This window comes from Excalfactoria chinensis, chromosome 1, assembly GCF_039878825.1.
Source record: "Excalfactoria chinensis isolate bCotChi1 chromosome 1, bCotChi1.hap2, whole genome shotgun sequence".
Lineage (NCBI taxonomy): Eukaryota > Metazoa > Chordata > Aves > Galliformes > Phasianidae > Excalfactoria > Excalfactoria chinensis.
Window position 1 is genome coordinate 124,819,113 of NC_092825.1, and position 8,790 is coordinate 124,827,902.

The following is an 8,790-nucleotide window of genomic DNA, read 5'->3' on the forward strand; positions in this document are numbered from 1 at the left end:
AGCTCTCAGAAGAAAACTCTAATGTTAAAACAGATGATGTTCTTTCACACATTTTAATACACAGAAGGACGCTGAGGTCACTAATGAGGCATGTTTTTCAAGTAACGTGTGGTGAAAAGTATTGAGTGAATATTATTGGAATTAATTGAAGTCACACACTTTGGTGTCTACAATGCCCGTAAACAAAAAAAATCCCTTAAAGTTATTTGGGGCCATGCTGAGAAGAGCAAAACCACAGTGCTATTGAGCACCTCTAACCCCAATCTTAACCCCTAATCCAAACCCCTAACCTTAACCCTAACCCTATGCATAGCCCTAATCCTAGCGATAAGCTAACCCTATGGATACCCTACTGCACAGTTCACTAGAAGGCCCAAACCCCTGTAGAAGTACCCATAAGCTAATCCAAAGAAAAAAAGGCAAAGCAGCAACATGCGCACATGTATAGGACGTAATATAAAAATATACAAGATATGATTAAAAGTATAATAAAGGGTCACTTTCTTTTTGCTTAGTTACTCCACCTTAGCTACTACTCAGCTATTCTCAGGTCTGTGTTTGCCAGTTTCCGTAGAGTGATTGGACCTGACCTCACCTTTTTTTCTGGCTTCCTTGAAGTTGGAAAGAGCTTGCCACAGCCCGCATAAAGCACATCCACACAAAAGCAAATATATACAAAAAGGAAAGTTTCAGTGTGAGACACGGCTAATGGTGAGAGATGAGGAATATCGGCATGCAAAAGGAAAGAAGCCTACCCATGGCTTCTGTGCTTGGGATGAGATGCAAAGCCATAGCACGTAGCTGCTGCATGACCACAGAAGCTAGCAGAGCTGCATGGGAGCAGCGAGCATGGCACCACTCATCCCAGCCAGTGCCAGCACTAAGTGCACTCAGACACCTATTTAATTAAGAGAACGAGCAGACTAAGTCCCAGCTGCCAGCACTTCAGGCCTATTCACAGTGCAATTGTAGGATGAGATATTTTTTATCCCAGGTAGTTAAATCGAAGAGCTTCTCTTGTTTGGTAAGGGAAAGTCTGGGATTCTTTTGTGCTGTAAAGGAACTGCATAAAAGAAAGGTTGCTGTTAAGTCTGGGTGGAAACCCTCTTACAAGAGACATTTTCTCCTCATAAAACTTACGCACATGAAAACTATAGCCTGACCTCATGTCAGCCTTCTTGAGATGAGTGAAAACCAGAAAGTAGGTACCTGAACCTGCATCTGCTTGGAAAAAATAAAAGGGGGGGATACTAAAATACTGAAAGATATAACACACTCTGCCTTGTTTTCTCATCTGCAGGCACACAATGAGTTAATTTACCCAACCCAATGTCACCTTGACTTCTTATGGATGTCTCATATTCAGCATCCATGATCTTCTACAACAGCAATCCTTACAAAATCTTGCCCAGCCTTTGTATTTTATACGATTATTTTTATATTTTCCAGGATTTTATACACATAGCAAGGGCAAAGCTCCTTCAATTCAAGGTGACTTTCATGTTAGGTCAATGGAAACAACAGGGAAGAACAAAGAGGCAGCACCTGCGGGTGGTAAATGAATGCAGTGTGTATGAAAAGGCTTTCAGAACAGAGCCAGGCTCTGAAGACAGGCAGAGAAGATGAAAAACGTGAAGAATAGTACAGAGAAAAACAAACATTTACAGCTATATTCCCCACCTGTACTCAACACGTTGCCCGAACTCATTCTCCACACGCATTTCTCTTGGTAAAAGGTTTGGTTTTCCCTTGGTAATTTTTCCATTTGGTAATTCCAGGAGTTGCTGGTAGTAGGTGAGGAGACTGTCCACCCACAGAAGCAGCTCTCTGCCTTCATAGAACAATGAAATCATAGAATCACAGAATGGTTTGGGTTGGAAGGGACCTCAAAGCCCACCCAGCCCCAACCCTTGCCATGGGCAAGGCTGCCCTCCACCAGCTCAGGTTGCCCAGGGCCCCATCCAACCTGGCCTATGGCAGCGCCTCACCACCTCTGGGTGAAGAATTTATTCCGAATATCTAATTGAAATCTTCCTTCTTTTAGTTTAAAACTCTTCTCCTTTCTTCTATTGTTATCAGACTGTGCAAAGAGTTGGTGTCTAACTTGTTTTATCAGCTCCCTTTAAGTTCCAAAAGGCTGCAGAGAGATCTCCTTGAAGACTTCTCCAGGCTGAACAAGCCTGCCTCCCTCAGCTTTTCTTGACAACAGAGGTGCTCCAGGCCCTTTAATCATCATGTTCCCAGCGAACAATCCCTCTCACCTCAAGCAGGCAGTCTGCCTCTGCAGCCCACAGCTTCCCAGAGCTGCAATGCCACAGAGCCTTGCCCTACGCCATCTTCCAGGACTGGGAGTTGTGGTGGCACCACACAGAGCCCCAGATGCAGCTTCAGAAAGATCCTAACAGGACAGGGTTATATGAGGAGGACACAAACATCAGTGATTTAACCCCAGGAGAATGCTGACCTTGTGAAGTCATCATCTGCAAGTATTTATGACTTACCTCTAACCAACATTTTGGTTTCAAGCCCCAGCAACCAAGATCTGCTTTAACTTTGAGCCTCCTTGTAGCACTCCAGCAGTGCAGATCGGACTCCCAAGATAATGCAGGCTGCTTATCACCAAGGCTGATCAATGCAAGCTCAGTGCTGCAACGGCCAACTACATGTGGATTCTGGTTGACCAACGAAGCAGAAGAAATCTGTCTGGAAATATTAAAAGAGTTGAGCAGGAGAGGAGGTATAAAAAACTACAACACATATGAAGGCAGATATACCATGTTGTGGATTCAAAATTCCAGGATGAGGGAAGGCTTGGCTGGATCTTGTCACTTCATAGAAACAAATGTTGTTTCATCAGTCTGATCTGCTTTGTATCTTTACAGTAAACCAGGGCAGATCTGCCAGACTGTTCAGGTTGGCCTTCAGCTTTCTGCTTGGGGCAGGGAATGATGCTGGAGGTGGAGAGGAAAGGTTCCTCCTTCCTAAACATGCTACAAGAGCAGGAGTAAGAGTAGCATGTGGAGCATCTTTCAGGAGAAGGGATGGCTCTGATATTTCTGAGCCCTTACCCAGCCCTTGGAGATGCTTTGAATACAAAATTCTGGGCACTACTGAGTACTCTGAGATGCATTTCTCTAGAAGCAGCATGGCCTTATAAGCTGACTTCATCTTGTGCCTTGGTTAGGGGCAGTTGCTTGATGCCACTGGCCTGTCTCCAAGTGTTGGGGTGCGAGGAGGTGAACAGGACAAGTAGCTGGAAAAGAGTCACAAAGACAAGGCCTGAGCATAGCCTTAGCCAGGCCCAAAGCTGGACAGGCAACCCAAATCCCACCACTGCCAACTCTGTGTGGGGCAGTATGAGGAACCAGCAACATGGGTGTTCTGGTTATGCTCTAGTGACACAACATGAAAGTAGGCTGTCCTGGTCAAGCTCAGCCATCTGGCAAATCGAATTGGAAAATCCGTCATGTTGACAGACTGCCATAATAACACTTGCCTCTTTAAAACAGATTGGTGGAAAGAAACAAGCACGTGAAAACATAACCTCCTGTACATCTGCAGCATAGTGTGGGACTCAGGACAGAGGTTGGGCTGTGCAAACAGACCAACCAGAGTGTTCAAATGAAAAAAATAAATCATCCTGACAATTCCCAGGTTTAATACGAAACAATGCAAGAAAACACTTAACCAAACATAGGCAGGAAAAAAGTCTCGTGGGCCCCAATAGGGAAAATTAATATATGTTGTCCCACAACAGGTTCTTCTTGAGGTTAGAGTGCATACCCAGAAAAGAAATGGATCCTTAATAATAAGTGAAAAAGGAACTCATCCATTACCTTCCATATTTCTGTAATAAATCAATATTTGCACATGGCTCCTACAACAAGCCAACAGTGATTTATCATCCCCTCTATGCAGAAGGACAATTCAGCATTCAGAGTTCTTGTGCTGGCCAGTTTTGATCCTGCACTTGGTAAGTAATCCCATCTATATACTTGACAAATGTATATTGCATCCAGCAGGACTTTAAGGTTAAGTTTCCTTCAGCCACGTTTACAAGGATATCCCAGTCTTCATCACTGTGGGTGACATACAATCCGTCTGCCACGCATATTTGAGCAGTATGCAATCACAAAATTGCCTCACCCTCCATTTTGTTCACGTCATTGGAGTTGCGCGGGTTCAGCATGGAGGAGACACAGATGAAACGATCACAGGCCCCAAAGCAGTCAGTGGTGAATTAGCCTGACTGAGGCACATTTTCAGCTAAAAATATGAGTTGTTGAATTTCAAAGTTCGTGTGATTGAAAGAAGTTTTGGAGGAAGAGCTCATTTTCTGTTCACTAAGATATCTTTTCTATCAACATTTCTATGACTTTTCCTTTTTCACCTCCAGTGACTCTCTGTGATGTGGGACTCTGTGTATGTGCCAGATTCATTCTCCAAGAGTAAGACACCCTGAAGCAGGTAAGGAGCTTGACCCACAGAACAGAAGTCATCACAACCTATTCAAATTCCAGCTTCCAGGACAGGCCATTTCATAACTGCAAGGGGTTTTTCAGGTTTGAGTCTACCCTGAATCACGCTAGGCAGAAATTTCAATGCTCTCTCAAGTATCCCATTAAAATGTTCTGGCTGCAAGGTCATTCTGGTTTACACCTCCAAAATTCTCTTTACTAAATAAAAACATCCGTATGCCTGCCTCTTTTTTTTTTTTCCCCACACTGGGACAGAAACAGGTATGAAAAACTCATTTTTTTCCCAAAACTGACAGCTCGTTTTTCTCCAGGGAAACGCTTATCTGCACAGACACTGCATAGAACTCTCCTGGTATAGAGTACACCCGAAAACATGAATATATACATTGACCTGGATATTGCATTGGTATCTGAAGTCAAACTTGCGAGAATTCTTAATGTTCATCTACACTGATATGCCAAACATAGTCAGAATCTGTCTTCTCCCTCTGAGCAGAAAGCCCTGGACAAACCTTAGCATGGTGCCACTGCATTCACACGTCATACTTCAGTTGAGGTGAGGATCTTTAGTGTCACACAAACAAGTCCCCCCTGCCATGTGCCATTTCAGATGTTATCTTGCAAAGTGAATTCCATGTTACCTTTGTTGGGTAGAGGCTCTAACTTTTAACTGATACTTTTCAGCAGCACAGCTGCACCTCTAGCATTTCCTCTTTCATATCTCCAAAGTAAGTCTGCAAAATGGTAAATATTTTAGCACAAACCAGTCAGTTTATTTTTGACTCAAGCAATGAAATTTCACAGCTGCATCTGCTAAAAATCTTTCCTGTCTGCATACTCATCCGTTCCTCGGTAGCTCCTTCATCGCACACTCTTATCGCAGCTTCCTTTGTTCTGTGCTGTGGTGCTGAGGCTGCAATGCCAATCCTTGCTGCTCCAGGTTTACTGCAGTAATGTTGATGGCGTTGCTTCTACTGGACACGGGAGACTTTCTGCAGAAGGACTGTACAAGCAGCAGGGATGCTCTGGAGAGCTTGAAGCAACAGACGGCAGCAGATCTTGACACCTTGATGAACACCAGGATGATGAAATGGAGAAAGAAGGTGCTAAGGGAGAACAGGTACTATTTAGTGAGAGAAAACAGTGACCCTCCATGAGCTCAGGTTTTATAGTCCAGCATTCCCACACACATGTGCACATACCCTGCAATTTATCACTGAACAAATGACTCCATGACTATGGCCACAGAGCAATAGTTCTTGACTTTTTTCTTTCATTCTCATAAGTTCAACCCAGTTTGCTCTTTAAGTATCATCATCTTCTAAGCCTGGAAATGGGGCATTTACATGCCAACTTTTGTTTCAACTCTTCCCTGGGAACCATCTCCTGGTCACTGCTGGGGAATGAATGAGTATCCAAAGTTTTAAATGATCATAAGAAACGCTTGTACAGCGGAAAATAAAGCTGGGAGGTAGCTGAAGAGCAAAGCTGTGGTATACACGGTGAGAAAGCAACAACACAGATGGAGTACACGGAGGACACAAGGTATGAGTATGATTAGTTTTAGAAATGTTGACTATGTTTACCACTGAAAAATCCCAAAGTAAAGAGCTTGATAATCACAGAATCATAGAATCACCAAGATTGGAAAAGACCTCCAAGATCATCTGATCAGAAGCGTGCCTTTGAAAGTCATCTCAGACATGCACAACATCAGCATTTAGATACACAAAAGGAACACTTGGATGCTTCTTGAGCAACCTTAGAGACAAAACTCTGAAGTTCACCTGTGGAAGGTTCAGGATATTTCTTGACCGTATCTGTACCCTGCAGTACAAAAACACTGCCGAACTAAAATACTGAAAGCTGCTGCTGCTGCCATACTACTACCTTAAATAAAACACAAAATGCATGCTGTTAAAAGAGTGCACCCCATCACACACCATTCACAAACCATTTATTTTCTTTGTCCAGTGCACAGGCTCCCTGTGTGCCTTCCCAAGATGCGGAGACAAACCCTTCTGGTCTTGCTAAATTGCCTTTCCTCTCCCACCTCACCAACACGTGCCAACGTCAATGGACCTGCACCTTCTTCCCTTCCACATCTGTATGCTTCCATCTTTATGGCAATGTAGCTGATTCCCGCTTTAGTACAGTTTCCTCTTTAGATGAACAGACAGCCTTGACAAGGAGAGTCACTGTGGGTAAGTTGTAACGCGCCATCAACAGAAAAACAAAAGCTAAATCTGATGGCTGCTGGGGAGCCCTTGACAACACACAGCTGCTCTAAGCAGCAGATGCAAGCATAGCTGGACTGATATCAACTGCTTATTAAACAAGCCATGACCAACAGATGGGAGCGCTGCTTTATAACGATAGCTCCAAATGGTGAATGAAGTATCTTCAAAATGAGACTGGAAAACAAGTGGGTGCTAAAAAATGTGAAATCCTGATGTGGGAAATGCAGCCAATCCCCCAGATTGCCAGGTGCCACAGCTCTTACACTTTCGAACTCAATTCAGCTGGACTGGATTTGCCTCAGGAAAGGATGGAAAATGATCATTTTGAGAGGTCTCCCACCCACCTCATACTGGCAGTTACAGTAATCATCAGTGTAATTGCTTCAAGTCACATCCCGTTATAAACTACACAGACAAAGGTCTCATCAGCTCTTTAAGAGTTAGCAGGAATTTGCCAGGGCTTCGGTCTCTTATAAACATACAGAACTAGCTAAATATACAGGAGCAGTAGGCATGCATATTAAAATAATAATAACATGTTGAATATTATAGTTCTGGAGGAAATAATGCAAAATTACACATCTGTGCAATAAGGAAGCCAGTATGCACTAAATACAATACAACTACTTCAACTTTATTAATTTCTATTAATGTTGTTTCCCTGAGTAGGTACAATAGGAAAGAACTATTGATTCCTCGGAAATATTCTAGCTCAGCACAAACCAAATCACGGTTCTAAATGCTCCATTAGTTCACCCAATAACCCCAGCTCTGCAGAAGCCCTTCATGGAAATGAAAGGCTTTATCAACCAACCACATAAGAACCGCGTTGCTGAACCCACATCATCTCTGTGAGCAGAAAAATCCATCTCTACAATGGGCAATGCTCACTCAAGTTCAGAAGTTACTTCCTCGCAGAACACAACAGAAATGTGCACATGAAGTGAGCTGAATTGTTTGTAGGAAGATGTGCTGATTAACAACATGGATAAGTTACCAAACACAGACCAAAGGTACGTTACCTTGTATACATATACATATATATAAACAGTTGAAACAGATTTGTGTATCACAGGTTCAGTTGCACATCTGATATAACTTACAAAACTACATACACAAAATGCTGTGAAATCATTAGCACAGTTTGAACATGGGACAAATATTTACACCCGGAGAGGATAAATACACAATCATACACATCACAACATTATAACAGGGAGTATCTGATAAAACTGTGAGGATGACCACACCCCGTTAACATCTTTATCGTCTCTTTGACCTTCTCCTTTCTATGGAAACACATGCAGATAGAAAGAAATTTAAGCAAAGAAAAAGAAAAGCCAACAGGATCTATGATGCGGTCAGTAGAGGATCCCCCTCAGCACATTCAACCTGCGTTCCACCTTGAAGTCCTGACAGAGTCTTGGTAGACTATTATGAAATTATTTGGTAAAGCTAGGCAGGATAAAAGGATTGAAGGCTCTCATTTCATCTTTCTCTTCAACCTGCTTAAAATCAGTAACAGGATTTTGCTGATCGTATCAGCATTTCATATTTACACTGCATCCACATCTCAAGACATCCAAGAGAGAGGAGTCTGGGATAACTGTGTATTTACAGAGTGATGAGGCACTGGGACAGGTTGCCCAGAGAGGTGATGGATGCTCTATCAGACTGGACAGGACTCTGAGCAAACTGATGTAGCTGTTTTTGTCCCTGTTCATTGCAGGGGGTCGGAATAGATGATCTTGAAAGGTCTCCTCCAGCTCAAATGATTCTGTGATTCTACGACTCAATAAAAAACCTGTTATCTTTCCACTGACAGTACTCCCATAAAAGGAAGAGCTGGCTGTAGCATGCTATGGTGTATCAGACTAGTCCAGGTCTCTACTGGGGGAGTGAAAGGCAATACAGATACTCTTGTCTTCTTTACCTGAGCTATCTCAGACACTAAAAGCGATTTAACCTTAGAAGCATTGAGCTCCATATGCAATAATGTAATATCTGAGGTAAAAAATGTACCTTTTATCTAACAAGTAACAAATTGCAGAAAGACCTCAGTTTACACTGTG